The sequence below is a fragment of the Callithrix jacchus genome, chromosome 10, assembly GCF_049354715.1.
Source record: "Callithrix jacchus isolate 240 chromosome 10, calJac240_pri, whole genome shotgun sequence".
NCBI lineage: Eukaryota > Metazoa > Chordata > Mammalia > Primates > Cebidae > Callithrix > Callithrix jacchus.
In genome coordinates, this window is record NC_133511.1 from 38,362,889 (window position 1) to 38,381,650 (window position 18,762).

Here is an 18,762-nt window from a genome sequence, read left to right on the forward strand (position 1 = left end):
AGGGATGTCTTCCAGGCCCAACTGCCCAGCTAAAATAAAACTTGGAGAGGTTGGTCTCTTTGTTAATTCAGGATTCTATAAATGTAACAGAAAGTATAGGCTGAGCCCAACTAAATAAGCTTATGTAGCCTACTATTGTAATTTTAGCATAATACATCACATGCAGTAGGGCTCTAAATCTCATACTATCTTTCTGAGAACTGGTGAAAATGCTTTTTGCCTGGTGTAGCTAAAGAAATGGTCTCTTTTCTTCCTGTGTCACTCCTGTTACTAGTCATCTTTGTGTTCTCCAAAGCAGGACTTCCCAGGGATGTTGATTCCTTTTATTTGTAGGCTTACAGCTATTGAATAAAAGGCCTTAGTCTGTAGTTGTTCTACAAGAAAGATTAATTCCTTCAACCCTAGCTGCAGAATGTCTTACGGAAACTATTACTCAAGAACCATTGTGTGTCTGAGTGAGAAATGTGGTTGCTCCTTTTGTCTCTCTGCTTTGAGTGGTCTGCGCTCAGGCAGTCTTCCTTTCTCACTGGCATAATGAAAAGTGTTTTACTGTTTACACATCTTGGAACACAGTGAGGCCTTTACATTGGGTACAAACTTAAAGAGATGGCAAGTCACATAAAAAATAGGGATGCCATTGTTTCAGCATAGTCATATAAACATCCTCACTATCTGTAACAACTCAGCAAGGAGGTTTCACAACTTAATCATGTAGCACTCTGTACATGGACTCCAGAAACATTACAAAAATCATTGTTTACCATTATTAATTAGATCCTCATGATTGATGAATCAAATAGAAAATGTGCTTAAAAGTCATTTACAGAACCAAGGGCAATAAATAAGAGATATTACTCACACACACGCGCGTACACACACACACACAAACACACACACACAAGTATTTCAGATATCATACAAAGTAAGAAAAAAAACTTGAAGTCTAGCTTGCTTCCAAGAAAATTGCTTTGATTGAAAATATTTCCCAAAGGGGAACATAATTCAGCCAATAAGCTACAGTTTCCACATGCATACAACTTACTCTACATTCTGCTCCTCTGATAGCTTCAATCTGTCTATTTGCAAATGCTTCCTGCAAACCACTTGGGGTTACACAGAATACCAACATCCACACTTAGGGTGCTGCCTGCAGGCGCACTCATTACTTCCTACCTCATGCCATTGGTACATTGCTGGAGTCTGGCAGATAGAGTGGCTGCCTGCTTCAGTGGAGAGGTCTTCACTTAGCCTCAAATATATGAAGACATTCCAAAGTCTTCGTATTGAAGTTGCCCTGGCTTACCTGCATCAGATTTTGTCATGAGGCAGTAGCATCAATGTCATCCAGTCCATCCTCAGTTTCTCCAGCCTTCCCAGATCAGGCCTTTCTCTTTCCCTATCAACAAAAATAACAGAGAATAGGGCAGGGGTAGAGATATTGGTAGGCGATTGCCTTACTACAAGTATAGGTTTCCCTCAAACATTAAAATTTAAAAATAGAAATTTTACAAGGAGCTTCTTGTTTCTGTTTCTATTTGTATCACTGGATTTCCCAGGTAAATGACTCAAGATTTCATTATTTGGAAATTGTTTGCTATATTGAAACCGCAGAAGAACAAAACACTGGTTATATCTCTGGGTCATGGGATTATTGTGACTTCTATTTTCTACTTTGGATATTTCCTGCTTCTTTGTAGCAAGCAGGTATTAACTTAATGATCAGAAAATGCCACAAGTAAGAAGAAACGGAACCTTCTCAGGCATTTCCTGGAACTCCGTCTGTAATGTGCACAAAGATGATGATGTCTGCCCTTCTGATGCAAGGCCCCATGGAGCTCTGGACCATGTGCACTCCCAGAAAATTTATTCACTGGTTGAATTCATGAGATCTTTCTTAAAAGAAATGTTGCTATCCTGGGCTCCATTTTTTTCTCTCTTACTTCCCCTATTCTTCCCCTTCCTACCTTTTTTTGTTTTGTTTTTTGTTTTGGAGCACTCTGTTCTTTCCTTCTCTTCCTGTTCCACAAATTCCAAGACTGAGTCCTTTCTATTATTCTTCCCTGAAATTTCATATATTCTTCTATTATAGCACCTACCACACTGCTTTAATATTCATATATATCCAAATACTTAACCAGATTTTTACATAGATTAGGCCTTTAGAAAAGAAACTGTCACCTGGTATTTAAGTTCTTACAAAGTTTTTGTTTGCTGGACAACACCTTAACATAAATAACACTGAGTTATTTATGTTAATCGAAAAAGTATTCTTTAGTGGAGACATCTGAGTCTGAAACATCTCCATTGATGCTAATTTGGGATCTTTATGTATCACCTGATTGGAGGAAATAAGGAAAATAAATTTAACTCAGAACTAGTCATTATTCCCCAGGGTAAAATGTTGCAATTGCAAATATTGGAAGTTACCAAGAAAAAACTAAATTTATAATTTAACACCACTAGAATAGTTGGTTGCATGAAGGTCACAAATATGTAGCTACACAATGAATTGGAGGAAACTGTCCTGTCTCATATGAAAAATTAAAATTTTTACCCCACGCATACATCGCCCTTCCCCTACAATTATATATCTCAAATAATTTATATGTAAGTAAACAGGATATGCTCAAAATTTTGTTAGATAGCTAGGGAAAAAAAGCTCTGCAAAAGACAGAAATATGAATACAAATGTTAAATATACATGTGGAGAGTTTAAATAAAATTTGGTCAATAAAATGTGAAAAGGGAAAAACTAAATTATCACATTATATATGCCTATATAAAATCTTCAACATGAATTTATCATTAAATTGATAAACTGAAAATATCATAAACATTTTTTACATTGTTTAAATTCATCTATTCATGTTTTGCTTATAAAATTAAGTTCATGTATTATAGATAACTACATAATTTATTGTCTAAACAAGGGTAATTTTAAGAGTATTAGAAGTATAAATGAGCAAATGAGGAAACAGATATAAACTTAGTGATTCAAGCAAGGCAATACATGTGCTTATTCATGGTATATATAGTATTATTTATGAATTTTTCTTCTTGAAGGCCAAGTCTGTGTATGTGTATTAGGCATTGTTTTAGCCCTTGCTTAGTAAGGTATCTGGCATGTGGTAGATAATTAAATGCTTAAACTCATGAAGGAATAAACTGATTAATTAATTGAACTTTATTTTACAGATTTATGAACCAGAAAAGAAAGACCAGAATTTGACACACATTCATACCAGTTATATACAAATATCCAAAAATATCAGTATAATGTGTTTTACTGCCATTTTCATCTTTTGATGAATAAAAATATATAAATTTGAGTAGTTATTTAGAAAGGGTTGATTAACAACAATGGGAAAGAAGTTGAGCAGACGGCCAAGTAGAAGCCTCCACTTATTGTCCTTCCCACAGAAACACCAAATTTGACAACTACCTACACAAAAAAGCACCTTTGTAAGAACCAAACATTAGGTTAGTGATCACAGTACCTGGTATTAAGTTCATAGTATTGAAAGAGGCATTGAAGAAGGCAAAAAAGACAGTGTTGAATTGCCAACCCCACCCTCCCCAGCCCCCAAGAAGTGACCACATGGCAGCGTGGAGAGAGAATCTGTGTTCTTGGGGGAGAAAGTGTTAAGTGACTGCGGGACTTTGCATTGGAACTCAGTGCTGCCAGCACAGGCAGAACTCAGTCAAGATCCACCGGAGGGAGTATTTAGACCATCCCCAGAGAGGAACTTTGATGCCAGTGGGTGGACTTGAGTTCCTGCCAGCCTCATCATCACAGGCTAAAGCTCTCTGGGGCTCCACACAAACTTGAAAGACAGTCTCGGCCACAAGGATTGCAACACCCAGGTGAGGCCTAGGGCTGAACTGGGCCAGAGATGGCAGAATGGGAGTGCACATGTACAAGACCCACTGAAACACCAGCTGGGGTGGCTAAGGAATGCTGATACCACCCTCCCCTAACTTCAGGCTACACAGCTCATGGCTTCAAAGAGACCCCTTCTTTCTGCTTGAAGAGACAGAAAAGTAGAGATTATTTTGTTCTGCATATTGAGTACCAGCTCAGTCACAGCGGAATAAGGCACCAGTCCGAGTCATGAGGTCCCCTTTCCATGCCATAGTTCCCAGACATTTCTAGACATACCCTGGGCCAGAAGAGAACTGCAGCCCTGAAGGGAAGGATCTAGTACTGGCAGGATTCATCACCTGGTGACTGAAGTGCTATTGAGATCTGAATAATCAGCAGTGGTAACCAGGTAGTACATACTGTGGGGCTTTGGATGAGATCCTGAGATTTCCTGGCTTCAGGTGTGACCCAGCAGATTCACAACCATGGTGGATATGAGGAGAGACTCCTGCTTGAGAAAAGGAGGGGTAACAACAAAAAGGATTTTCCTTGCAGCTTAGATACAAGCTTGGTAACAGTGGGGAAGAACACCAAGCAGGGTCTTAGAGTCTCTGATTCCAAAATTTGGCTCTTGGATGGGATTTGTGGGCCTATCCTTGGCCAGAGGTTAGTTCTCACCCTGAAGGGTGCATCCTAAACCTGCCAGCATTCACCATGAGCTGACTGAAGAGCCCTTGAGGCCATAAGTGAACATCACCGGTAGCTTGACAGTACTCTCTGTGAGCCTGTGTGGTGGTGGGCACAGAGAGACATTATTTTGCCTGGGAAAAGTGGGAAGGGCTTTGGATTGTGGTTTGAATGCTAGTGTAGCCACAGCAGGTAGATTTTTAGGTTTTCTGACGTCAGGCCCTGGCTTCCAGATGGTATCTCTGGATCAGCCGAGGACATGAGGGAACTCACTACTCTGAAATGAAGGTCACACGACTGGCTGGCTTCACCACCTGCTGATGTTAAAGCTCTAGGGCCTTGAGCAAATATAGGTGGTAACCAGGTAGTAGTTACAGCAGGCCTTGGGAGAGATTCAGGTCTCATCCAGCCCAGTCCCAGTGATGATGAACACAGGGGTGCTCGAGTAACCTTTCTCACCACCCCATGCACCTCAGCAAAGAAAGAGAGATTCCTTGGTTCAGTAGAAAGTAAAGGAAAAGCAAGAACCACCACGTTTCATTGGGTGCTCTGTAATGCAGATATGGCTTTCAGTGACCAAAATCTCAGCTCTCAACCCCCAAGTCCCTTTGAATATGTAGAAATTTTCCCAGGAAGGATGGATACATACAAGTCCAGACTGTGAAAACTATGATAAATGCATAACTCTTCAGAGATCAGACACCAATGAACAGCTGCAGGCATCAAGTCCACACAGAACAACATGACTTCACTAAATGAAAAGGCACCAGGGTTCAATCCTGGAGAGAGAGACGTATGTGAATTTTCAGACAGAGAATTCAAAATAGCTGTGTTGAGGAAACTCAAAGAAATTTAAGAGAACACAGAGAAGGAATTCAAAATTCTATCAGATAAATTTAACAAAGACATTTAAGTGAAAAGAATGAAACAGAAAATCTGGAGGTGAAAATGAAATACATATGCTAAAAAATGCATCAGAGTCTCTTAATAGCAGAACTGATCAAGTGGGCAAAACAATTATTGATTTTGAAGACAGGCTATTTGAAAATACACAGTTATAAAAGAAAAAAATTTTAAAAATAAAGTGTGCCTCCAATCTAAAAAACAGTCTCATGGGGGCAAATATAAGTTACTCGTCAGAAAGAAGAGGTAGAGAAAAAGATAGAGGTAGAAAGTATATTGAGAGGGATAATAGAAAATTTCCCAAACCTAGAGAAAGATATCAATATCCAAATGCAACAAGGTTATAATAAACAGCAGGTAGATTTAGCCCAAAGAAGACAACCTCAAGGCATTTAATAATCAAAATCCCAAAGGTCAAGAATGAAGTAAAGATTATAAAAGCAGCAAGAGAAAAGAACAAATAACATACAATGGAGCTCCAATATGTCTGGCAGTAGTCTTTTCGGTGGAAACATTACAGGCCAGAAAAGAGTGGGATGTCATGTTTAAAATGATGAAAAAAAAATCACCTTAGGATAGTGTAACTATTGAAAATATCATTCAGGCATGAAGGAGAAATAAAGACCTTATCAGACAAACAAAGTTGAAGGATTACATCAACACCAGATCTGTCATACAAGAAAAGTTAAAGGGAGTACTTCAATCTGAAAGTAAAGGATATTAATGAGCAAGAGGAAATCATCTGAATGTACAAAACTCACTGGCATTAGTAAGCACAGAAAAAAAATGAAGAATATCATACTTGTAACTGTGGTGTATAAACTATCCTTATTTTAAGCAGAAAGACTAAATAATGAACCAAACGAGAAAAATAATTATTGATATGATTTGGCTGTGCCCTTACCCAAATCTTATCTTGAATTGTAGCTCCCGCAATTCCCATGTGTCGTGGGAAAGATGTGGTGGGAGATAATTGAATCATGAGGGTGGGCCTTTTTCATGATGTTCTCATGATAGTGAATAAGTCTCAAGAGATCCAATGATTTTATAAGGGGGAGTTTCTCTGCACAAGTTCTCTCTCTTTTTTTTTGTCTGCTGCCATATGTTTCTTTCATAAAATAAGTTAGGGAGGATTCCCTCTTTTTGTATTGTTTAGAATAGTTTCAGAAGGACTGGTACCAACTCCTCTTTGTACCTGTGGTAGAATTCGGCTGTGAACCCATCTGGACCTGGACTTTTTTTGGTTGGTAGGCTATTAATTGCTGCCTCAACTTCAGACCTTGTTATTGGTCTATTCAGGGTTTCAACTTCTTCCTGGTTTAGTTTTGGGAGGGTGTAAATGTCCAGGAATTCATTCACTTCTTCTAGATTTACTGGTTTATGTGCATAAAAGTTGTTTTTAGTAATCTCTGATGGTAGTTTGTATGTCTGTGGGATCGGTGGTAATACCCCATTTATCATTTTTTATTGCATCTATTTGATTCTTCTCTCTTTTCTTTTCTATTAATCTGGCTAGTAGTCTGTCTAGTTTGATCTTTTTAAAAAACCAGCTCCTGGATTTATTGATTTTTTGAAGGGTTTTTTTTTTTTTGTGTCTCTATCTCCTTTAGTTCTCCTCTGATCTAAGTTATTTCTTGTCATCTTCTAGCTTTTGAACTTGTTTGATCTTGCTCCTCTAGCCCTTTCAATTTTGACAACAGGGTAAGGATTTTTTAATCTTGCCTCACTTCTCATATGGGCATTCAGTGCTACAAATTTCCCTTTGGACACTGCTTTAAATGTGTCCCAGAGATTCTGGTACGTTGTGTCTTCATCGTCATTGGTTTCAAAGAACATCTTTATTTCTGCCTTCATTTTATTGTTTATCCAGTCGTCATTCAGGAGCAGGTTGTTCAGTTTCCATGTAGTTGTGTGGTTCTGAGTGAGTTTCTTAATCCTGAGTTCTACTTTGATTGCACTGTGGTCTGAGAGACTGGTTGTTATGATTTTCATTCTTTTGCATTTGCTGAGGAGTAATTTACTTCTGATTATGTGGTCAATTTTAGAGTAAGTGTGATATGGTGCTGAGAAGAATGTATATTCTGTGGATTTGGGATGGAGAGTTTTGTAGATGTCCATTAGGTCCACTTGGTCCAGATCTGAGTTCAAGTCCTGGATATCCTTGTTAATTCTCTGTCTCATTTATCTATCTAATATTGACAATGGAATGTTAAAGTCTCCCACCATTACTGTGTGGGATTCTAAGTCTCTTTGTAGGTCATTAAGAATTTGCTTTATGCATCTGGCTGTATTGAGTGCATATATATTCAGGATAGCTAGCTTTTCTTGTTGCATTGATCCTTTTACCATTATGTAATGCCCTTCTTTGTGTCTTTTGATCTTTGTTGGGGACATCACACACTGAGGTCTGTTGGGGTTTGGGGACTAGGGGAGGGACAGCAGGGGATGAGGAGGTTGGGGAAGGATAACATTGGGAGAAATGCCTGACATAGGTGATGTGGGGGGGATGGAGGCAGCAAATCACCATGGTATGTGTGTATCTATGTAACAATCCTGCAAATTCTGCACATGTACCCTAGAACTTAAAGTATAATTAAAAAAAATGTGCCTTTCACCTTCCACCATGATTGTGAGGTCTCACCAACCACATGGAACAGTAAGTCAATTAATCCTCTTTTTCCTTATGAACTACCCAGTCTCAGGTATGTCTTTATTAGCAGCATGAAAATAGACTAATATGGTAAACTGGTACTGGTAGAGTGGGGTGCTTCTGTAAAGATACCCAAAAATGTCAAAGTGACTTTCCAACTAGGTAACAGGCAGTGGTTGGAACAGTCTGGAGAGCTCAGTAGATAGGAAAATGTGGAAAAGTTTAGAACTTCCTAGAGACTTGTTGAAAGGCTTTGATCAAAATACTGATAATTATGTAGACAAATCCAGGCTGAGGTAGTCTCAGATGGAGATGAGAGATTTGTTGGGAACTGGAGTAAAGGTGACTCTTTCTATATTTTGGCAAAGAGACTAGAAGCATTTTGACCCACCCAAGAGATTTGGTGGCACTTTGAACATGAGGGAGATGATTTAAGGTATCTGGTGGAAGAAATTCTAAGCAGCAAAGCATTCAAGATGTGACTTGGATGCTGTTAAAGCCTTCAGTTCTAAAAGGAAAATAAAGCATAAAAATTCAGAAAATTTGCAGCCTGATGAGGCAATAGGAAAGAAAAACCCATTTTCTAAGAAGAAATTCAAGCAGGCGGCAGAAATTTGCAGAAATAAGCCAAAAGTTACCAAGACAATGGGGGAAATGTCTCCAGGGCATGTCAGAGGACTTCACTGCAGCCCCTCCCATCACAAGCCTGGAGGCCTAGGAGGGGAATATGGTTTCATGGATCAGGCCCAGGGCCTGTGTACAGCTAGAGACTCAGTGTCCTGCATCCCAGCAACTCCAGCCATGGCTGAAAATGGCCAAGGTTCCACTCAGGCCATGGCTTTAGAGGGTGCAAGCACAAAGCCTTGGTAGTTTCCATCTGTATTGAGCCTATAGATGCACAGAAGTCAAGAATTGAGGTTTGGGAACCTCAACCAAGATTTCAGAGGATGTATGGAAATGCCTGGATGTTTAAGCAGAAGTTTGCTACAGAGGCTGGGCCTTCATGGAGAACCTCTGGAGGGCAGTACAAAAGGGAAATGGTGAGGTTGAAACCTTCACACAGTCTTCCTTGGGGCACTGCATAGTAGAGCCATGAGAAGAGGACCACTGTCCTCCAGCCCCTAGAATGGTATATCCACCAATAGCTTGCATTGTACTCCTGGAAAGGCCACAGTCACTCAATGTCAGCCCATGAAAGCAGCCAGAAGGGAGGCCATACCCTGCCAAGCCGCAGTGGTAGAACTGCCCGAGACCATGGGAACACACCTCTTGCATCAGTGTGACCCTGATGTGAGACAGAGTCACAGGAGTTCATTTTGGAGCTTTAAGATTTGACTGCCCTGCTGGATTTCAGATTTGCATCAGGCCTTTAGCTTCTCTATTTTGGCCAATTACTTCCATTTGGAATGGGTATATTTATCCAATGTCTGTACCCCCATTGTATCTAGGAAGTAACTAACTTGCTTTTGATTTTACAGGCTCATAGGCAGAAGGGACTTGCCTTGACTCAGATGAGATTTTAGACTGTGGACTTCTGAATTAATGGTGAAATGAGTTAAGTCTTTGGCAACTGTTGGAAAGGCATGATTGGATTTGAAATGTGAGGACATCAGATTTTGGAGGAGTCAGGGTGAGAATGATATTGTTTGTCTGTGTCCCTACCCAAGTCTTATCTCAAATTGTGGCTCCCATAATTGCCATGTGTCATTCGAGGGATCTGGAGGGAAGTAATGGAATAATAAGGGTGGGTCTTTCACAAGCTGTTCTCTTGATTGAAAAAGTCTCATGAGATATCTGATGGTTTTATAAGGGGGAGTTTCCCTTCACAAGTTCTCTCACCTTCCTTTTTCCTGCCACCATTTTAAGATGTACCTTTTTATCTTCTGCCATGATTGTGAGGCTTCCCCAGCTATGTGGAATTGTGAGTCAATTAAATCTCTTTTCTTTAAAAGTTACCTAGTCTCAGAAATGTCTTTATCAGCAACCTGAAAATGAGCTACAGTTAAAAGAGCTTTCCAAGACATAGTAAAATAAGACATAAAGAGAAAAAATGTAGCCATATGTCACAGTTACGGATTGAAACCAATATTTCATAATGTTAATTCTCCCCAAATTCATTTATAGATTAAATTCAATCCTAGTCAAAACTCAAGTAGGTTTTGTAAAAATTAACAAGCTAATTTTAATATTTCATAGAATTTCAAAGGGCCTATGCTATCCCAAACAATTTTGAAAATGTTAGATGACTTACACTGACTCTCAGACTTATTATACAGCTACAGTAATGAAAACAGTGTGATAAGTGACATAAGAATCCACAAAAATGGATCAGTGGAACAAAATACGAAGCCCAAAAGTAGACCTGAACTTGTACAATTATTAGATTCCTGACAAGAGCATCAAAGCCACAGTCAAACAGGGGAAAAAGTCTTTTCAACAAAAGACATCAAGAAAGTTGGTTAGCCATGTACAAAAAGAGAAACCACAACCTCCTACCTCACAATATACAAGGATTAATTTGAGATGGAACTCAGATCCACACATAAATGCTAAAATCAAAAAGCTTTCAGAAATAATCATAGGAGGATATCTTTGTGACTTGGGAGTGGACAAAGGTTTGTTACAGTGGACACAGCTATTAAAAAATATCGATTAAATAGATTTCATCAAAATTTAAACTGTTGTTCCTCAAAAGATACTGTAAGAATAAAGGCTCCAGGGGAGGATAAAAGTAGTGGTAGGAGGCAGGACTAGCTTGCAGCTCCAGCAGAGGATAAAAGTAGTGGATAGGGGGCAGGACTAGACTGCGGCTCCAGCGGAGGATAAAAGTAGTGGATAGGAGGCAGGAGTAGCTTGCGGCTCCAGCTTGGATGGACAGAACAGTGTGGAGATTCACATCATGAACTTTTCCTCCAAGAGCATACCAGGAAAGCTGAGAGAATCCACAAATCATTTGAAGGAATGAGATCACTGCTGCAGTTTCCTGAGATGCTGAAAAACTGTGAATCTGCTTGCTTCCTCAGCAGGGAGGTTGGTAGTCTGGGGAACTTGGTCACCAACTGACTGGAAATAGACTCCTTTCTGTTCAGGGGGCATGGTGAGAGTGAGATGGACCTTTAGGACTTCAGGCTGTGTAAGAGCTGGGTGAGGCCTGTGACTGCTGCTTTCCCCAATTTTCCTGGTGATCTGTATGACCAAGCAGAGGCAGCTATAATCCTCATTGACTTGTAAACCACAACCTCAATCCCCACAGCATCTGCAGCAAATTCCACCCAAGGAGAGTCTGTTTAAATACATATATCCTTGCCCCAATGTGGTGGTCCTTCTCTACCTGCCCTGGTAGCAGAAGACAAAAGTCATTTATCTTGGGAGCTCTATGGCCCTGCCCACTGCCTGAGGAAACTGAATACTTAACCAGAAATCCTAGGACAAGTTTACATCCTTCCTAAGTACCACAGCTGATGCACTCTCAAAAGCACCACTTCCTGGTTGGAGGCCAACTAACATAAACCACTGCACTAACAAAAATACAGCCAGGGACCCTCAAAGAGTCCACTTCACTCCCCTGCTACACCTACCAGAACAGATATTTGCAGCTAAAAGACCTGGAGACAGATCACATCATAGGACTCTGCAGGCATTCCCCAGTTCCAGTCTGGAGCCCAGTAACTCCACTGGGTAGCTAGACCCAGAAAAGCAAAAACAATCACTGCAGTTTGACTCTCAGGAAGCCCCATTCTTAGGGAAAAAGAGAAAATACCACATCACAGGTGCACCCCATGGAAAGAAAGAATCTGAACAGCAGCTCTTGAGTCCCAGATCGTCCCTCTGATATAGTCGACCCAAATGAGAAGGAACCAAAAAAAAAAAAAACAATTCTAGTAATAGAACAAAACAAGGTTCTTTCACACCCTAAAATATCACACTAGCTCATTGGCAGTGGATCCAAGCCAAGATGAAATCTCTGAATTGTCAGAAAAAGGATTCAGAAGGTCAATTTTTAAATTAATCTAGGAGGCACCAGAGAAAGGTAAAGTCCAACTTAGAGAAATCTAAATCATGACACAGGATATGAAAGAAAAACATCTTCAGTGAAATAGAATAAATAAAAACAATTGTAAAGTCTAGAAATAAAAGTCATGCTTAGAGAAAAGCAAAATGCACTGGAAAGTCTCAGTGACATAATCAAACAAGTACAAAAAAGAACTTCAGAACTCAAAGACAAGTTTTTGAGTAAACACAATCCAACAAAGACAAAGAAAAAATAATTTTAAAAATGAACAAAACCTCCAAGAAGTATGGTACTATGTTAAATGTCCAAAGCTAAGAATAATTGGTATTCCCAAGGAAGAAGAAAAATCTAAAAGATTGGAAAACATATTTGAGGGAATAATTGAGGAAAATTTCTCCAGCCTTAATGAAGATCTAGACATCCAAATAAAAGAAGCTCAAAGAACACCTGGGAAATTCACAAAATCATCATCACCTAGGCATATAGTCATCAGGTTATCTAAAGTCAAGACAAAGAAAATAATTTTAAGAGTTATGAGGCAAAAGTACCAGGTAACCTATAAAAGAAAACCTAACAGATTAGCAGCAAATTTCTCAGCAGAAACTCTACAAACTGAAGGAATTGGAGTCCTGTTTTTAGCCTCCTGAAACAAAATTCTCAGCCAAGAATTTTGTATTCAGTGAAACTAAGTTTCATAAGTGAAGGAAAGATACAGTCTTTTTCAGACAAACAAATGCTGAGATAATTCACCACTACCAAGCCAGCACTATAAGAACTAAATTGAATCTCATAAAAGCATCAATCTCACAGGACTTATATAACAATAACACATTGAAAAATGAAGGTATTCAGTCAACAAATAGCACAATGAATAGAATAGTACCACACATCAGTACTAACATTGAATGTAAATGTCCTAAATGCTCCATCTAAAATATACAGAATGGACAAAAATTCAACAACCAAGTTTGTGCTATCTTCAGGAAACTCACCTAACACATCAGGACTCACATAAACTTAAGGTAAAGAAATGGAAAAATATATTCTATGGAAATTGACACCAAATGCAGGCAGGAGTAGCTATTCTTACGTCAGACAAAACAAACTTTGAAGAAACCACAGTTAAAAAAGACAAAGGGATATTATAAAATGATAGAAGTACTAGTCCAACAGGAAATTATCACAATCCTAAATATATATGCACTTAATGCTGGAGCTCCCAAATTAACAATTACTACTACACCTAAGAAATGAGATAGACAGCAACACAATAATAGTGGTTTACGTTAATACTCCACTGACAGCACTAGAAGGGTCATCAAGACAGAAAGTCAGTAAAGAAACAGTAGATTTAAACTACGCACTAAAACAAATGGACTTAACAGATATTTACAGAACATTCTACTGAACAACTGAAGAATATACATTCTATTCATCAGCATATGGAACATTCTCCCAGATCGGCCACAAAACAAGTCCCAGTAAATCTAAAAAAGTAAAAAGTATATTAAATACTGTCTCAAACCACAGTGGACTACAACTGGCAATCAATTCCAAAAGAAACCCACATATCCATGCAAATACATGGAAATTAAATAAACTGCTCATGAATGATCATGGGGTCAACAATGAAATCCAGAAGAAAATTTAAAAATTCATTGAACTGAATGATAATAGAGACAAAACCTATCAAAATATCTGGGATACAGCAAAAGTGGTGCTAAGAGGAAAATGCATAGCATTAAAGATGTACATCAAAAATTCTGAAAGAGCACAAATAGACAATCTAAGGCCACATGCTACAAAACTATAGAAACAAGAACAGTCCAAACCTAAACCAAGCAGAAGAAAAGAAATAACAAAGATCAGAGCAGAACTAAATGAAATTACAACAAAACAAATACAAAATACAAATGAAACAAAAATCTACTTCTTTGAAAAGGTAAATAAAATAGGCCATTAGTGAGATTAACCAAAAGAAAAAGAGAGAAGATCCAAATAAACTCGATTATGAATGAAACAGGAAATATTGCTATTGATACCACAGAAATACAAAAGATTATTCAAGGCTAATATGAACACCTTTATGAACATAAACTAGAAAACCTAGAGGAGATGGATTAAGTTCCTGGAAATATACAACCCTCCTAGATTAAACCCGGAAGATATAATAACTTTGAACCCATGACTAATAACAAGAAGCAAGATTGAAATAGTTATTTTAAAACTGCAAAAAAAAAAAAGTCTAGGATCAAATGAATTCACAGCTGAATGCTATCAGACACTCAAAGAATTGGTTCCAACCCTACTGAAACTATCTCACAAGATAGAAGAAGAGGGAATCCTCCCTAAATCATTCTATGAAGCCAGTATCACCCTAATACCCAAACCAGGAAAGGACAAAACAATAACAAAAAAGAAAACTACAGACCAATATCCCCGGTGAACATATAATAGAAGAAAAAGTCCCCAGCAAAATCCTAGTGAACAAAATCTAACAGTGTATCAAAAAGATAATCCATCACAATCAAGTGGGTTTTATACTAGGGATGCAGGGATGGTTTCACATACATTAGTCAATAAATGTGATACTCCATATGAACAGAATTAAAAACAAACAAACAAAAATCACATGATCATCTCAATAGACGCAGAAAAAGCATTTGACAAAATCCACCATCCCATTATGATTAAAACCCTCAGCAAAATCAGCATGCATGGGACATACCTCAATGTAATAAAAGCCATCTATGAAAAACCCACAGCCAATATTATACTTAATGAGGAAAAGTTGAAAGCATTCTCTCTGAGAACCAGAACAAGACAAAGATACCCACTTTCAACACTTCTATTAAACATAGTACTGAAAATACTAACCAGAGCAATCAGACAAAAGAAAGACATAAAGGGCATCCAAATCAGTAAAGAGAAGTTGAACTGTCACTTTTTGCTGATATGATTGTATAATTAGAAAACCCTAAAGACTCATCCAAGAAACTCCTACAACCAGTAAATGAATTCAGCAAAGTTTAAGGATACAAAATTAATGTACACAAATGAGTAGCTCTCCTATACACCAACAGCAACCAAGGGAATAAACAAATCTAGAACTCAACCTCTTACAATAGCTGCAAAAAATAAAATACTTAGGCATATACTTAACCAAGGAAGTAAAAGACCTCTACAAGGAAAACTACATAACACTACTGAAAGAAATCAAAAATGACACAAACAAATGGAAACACATTCCATGCTCATGGATGGGTAGAATCAATATTGTGAAAATGACCATACTGCCAATAGCAACCTACAGACTCAGTGCAATTCCCATCAAAATACCACCATCATTCTTCACACAACTAGACAAAAAAAAAAAGAACCTAAAATTCATATGGAATCAAAAAAGAGCCTGCAGAGCCAAAGGAAGGCTAAGCAAAAAGAACAAATCTGGAGGCATTACATTAAACCAACTTTAAACTATACTATAAGGTCATAGTCACCAAAGCATCATGGTACCGGTATAAAAATAGGCATATAGACCAAGGAAACAGAAAAGAGAACCCAAGAATAAAGCCAAATAGTTACAGTCAGCTGATCTTTGACAAAGCAAACAAAACACAAAGTGGGGAAAGGACATCCTATTCCACAAATGGTGCTGGGATAAGTGGCAAGACACATGTAAGAAGAATGAAACTCTATGTACACATATAGAATGGAATTGGAGACTATTATTCTAAGTGAGGTAATTCAGAATAGAAAACCAAACATTGTTTGTGTTCATCAAAACTCAGCTAATGTTTACTGAAGATTTGTGACTTTTAATTGTATATAAATTTTATCTCAAAAGAAAAAAGTAACCTGTAAACAAACATGTACAAAGTTACAGGGTAAGTCCCCAACAGCAATTTACTTTGAAATACATTCAATAAAAAGAAAGACTAATGGATGGCGAGAGGAAGGAGAGATAAATATATATGCTGTAGGACAAATATAGTAAAATATTGATGGTAATTTGTGTGGTGAATGCATGGTACTGTAAAATTTGTTCTGATTAATTTGTATACTAGCAAATTTCCATAGTAAAATGTTGAGAAAGTACTTATACATCTGTATACCTAAAAAGTGTGCATTTAAAGACTCCGTGCCACTTATGTGTTGCACATTTGATTCTGTTTACAATATTGTGTGCCTCTCTTATGTCTCTTCCCTACTCCCCCATCCTTATTTCTTCTCTCCTTTTCTTCTCTTCCTCTCCTTCCCTCTCACTTTCCTTCCTCACTGTTCTTTCGCCTGGTCACCACAACACTACATTGCTACATTTCACTCTAACCCTCTACCTACCCATGTCCTCAAAACTGAAAAAAGGAAGCAGAGGTGGGTGTAGGTGAAAATCTGGATATACAAATACATTTTTGAACATCTTCATTATGATAAAAACCATGAGAGATTAATGGCCATTCTTTTTAATGAATATAAGATCTGATTGTGAACCAGGAATATATATATGTAATTAATTTCAAATTAAAATAATAAAGCCGTCAGCCAGTCTACAGATCATACACTGGACTCCACTGGTCCAGAGAGAGAGACTGTTGAGGGTTTTTTTCTCCTTTGTTAACTGATGGTTCGAAGAGTGCTCAACACATTCTATATAATCAAAAAAAAAAGGACTGAACTGCATGTATGTACATTCATACACACACACACACACACACACACACACACACACACACACAGAAGATGGAAGACCCCTAAATAATTTTCATCATGATCTTGCTCCAAGTCACCTCTAGCATTAAGAACTAAACAGTGTTAGCTTGGGAAAAATTAAAATAATTCTACTCACAGCCCTGAGAATGAGGCCAAGTCTACAATTATGGAGACCTCTGCTCAGCTCAGTGGCTCTATGCCTCCTCCTCCTACTTTGAAAAGTTTACTCACAGGACTGCGTGATGACTTTAGTGGACTCTAGGCACTTTGCCTTTATGACACCTTCCTTCATTAAAAAATATTTAAAGTTACATTTATGACGAACTTGGCACAAAGACAGCTATATTCCAGGCTGGATTTATTATTATGTTTTATTTCCCTGTTTTAGATTTTCAAAGATATTAAAATTGTTTTCATTTTTAAGAGCTGCTGTAAGTATGGTTTCTAGGCACTGTTCCTTCTGTGCCTGGTGAATGAACTGGTTCTGACTGTAGAGCTTCCTTTCTGAATTTGTATTGCCTTTTAATATTTTCCTTCCTCTTATCAACTTTCTAACAATGTCAAGACATCTTCAGTGATGACGATGTGTACTTTCAGCTCTACACCCAGATTTGAAATCTTTTAAAAAATAATTTTTCAATAGAAACATTTTTCTTTGGCAGACAACCTTTCAGTTTCTCTCTTTGAGAGTAGAAAAGTCAGTCTGTTATACATTTATCTTCTTCCCAAGCAGTGCTCAACTTGACCAGAGAACCTCTATTGAATTGAGAGCGTGAGGCTGAATGTGCACTGAACTTCTAAGTGGAGTTCTAATGTCTCCTAATGCTTATGATGTCACTTAATACAAACGAAAATCCTGGTTTTTTTTCCTCCTATAGTCTTGAAGTAGATTTTAAAATAAATAGGAGTAGGAATATTTTCATTTAAAAAAAGGCATTAAAAAGGTACTTTAGAAGAGTCTAGTAATTTTAGAACAGATTAACTTGTATTACCTTTTATTAGTTCTAAAACAAAAGAACGCTGAAGCTGATAATTTTTCCAGAAGCGGAGACTAAAACCATTTGCTTAATATATGTATTTTGCGAACGTTTGCATGTTCTATAGTGTCACCGACACTAGGGATACACAAAAGTGAGTAAATCACTTTTTCTGCTCTGGAGGAACTTGAAGTCTACAAGAGAAAATTTAGCAATAAATGTCAATAAAATGTGTTAAATTCTATGATAGGAAAATATATAAGAGAACAAGTACCATGTAAGTAAAGAAGACTTCAGGGGTTATTCCCAACTGTATCTTCTCACCTCCTATGAGGATTATCATACAGACACATCCACAGCCATGCAACCTGAGGAACGTCTCTGTAGGCAGAGTATATTCCCCATCCTGTTATCTGGCTTGGTCATGCAGGGTCCAACCCCGCTGGGTCTAGAGGGTATTCTCTACAGGTGCAGAAAAGAGAGACTGGAGAAATAAAGATGTGATACACCAAAATAAGAAAAAAGTGTTGGACCCAGTGAACCACTACCACCAGTACGCAGAGACCAGTAGTGGCCCCAAGTACCTGGACACGACTTTCATTAGGTAAAAAACGGGGCAGGGTAAGTAGGGTAATCACGTGTCTAAGAAACGAGGGACCAGGGCTTTCAAGTAACTGAAATGGGGGCAGTGAGAATTGTCAGCCCTTTATGTTATGCCTGTCAAGAACAAAGGCTTCAAGAATTATGCTACTTCTTGCTATTTACAAAAGAGGACCCAGGTACAGAAACAGGGAGTGAAAGCAGGCACAGATTGTAACCAGTAGAGCACAGCACCACATAGAAACAATTAAGCCCCCAGGTAGCTACAGGTTGGGCTCTCTGGTATCAGTCCTTCCCCAAGACTGTAGGGGAGTGGAGTGTTCTCCAACTCTCCCAAGTACAGGGATGTTCCCTTCCAAGG

At 38.2% G+C, this 18,762-nt stretch overlaps 1 long non-coding RNA gene across 1 annotated transcript in view; it reads right to left on the reverse strand.

Annotated features, from left to right (window-relative positions):
* Positions 1-18,762, reverse strand: part of LOC144577977 (uncharacterized) — a 178,342-nt gene that overhangs the window by 112,381 nt on the left and 47,199 nt on the right. The window contains exon 5 of the long non-coding RNA XR_013522852.1: positions 1,304-1,396. This is a non-coding gene — a long non-coding RNA (uncharacterized LOC144577977). The remainder of the gene's footprint in view (positions 1-1,303; positions 1,397-18,762) is intronic.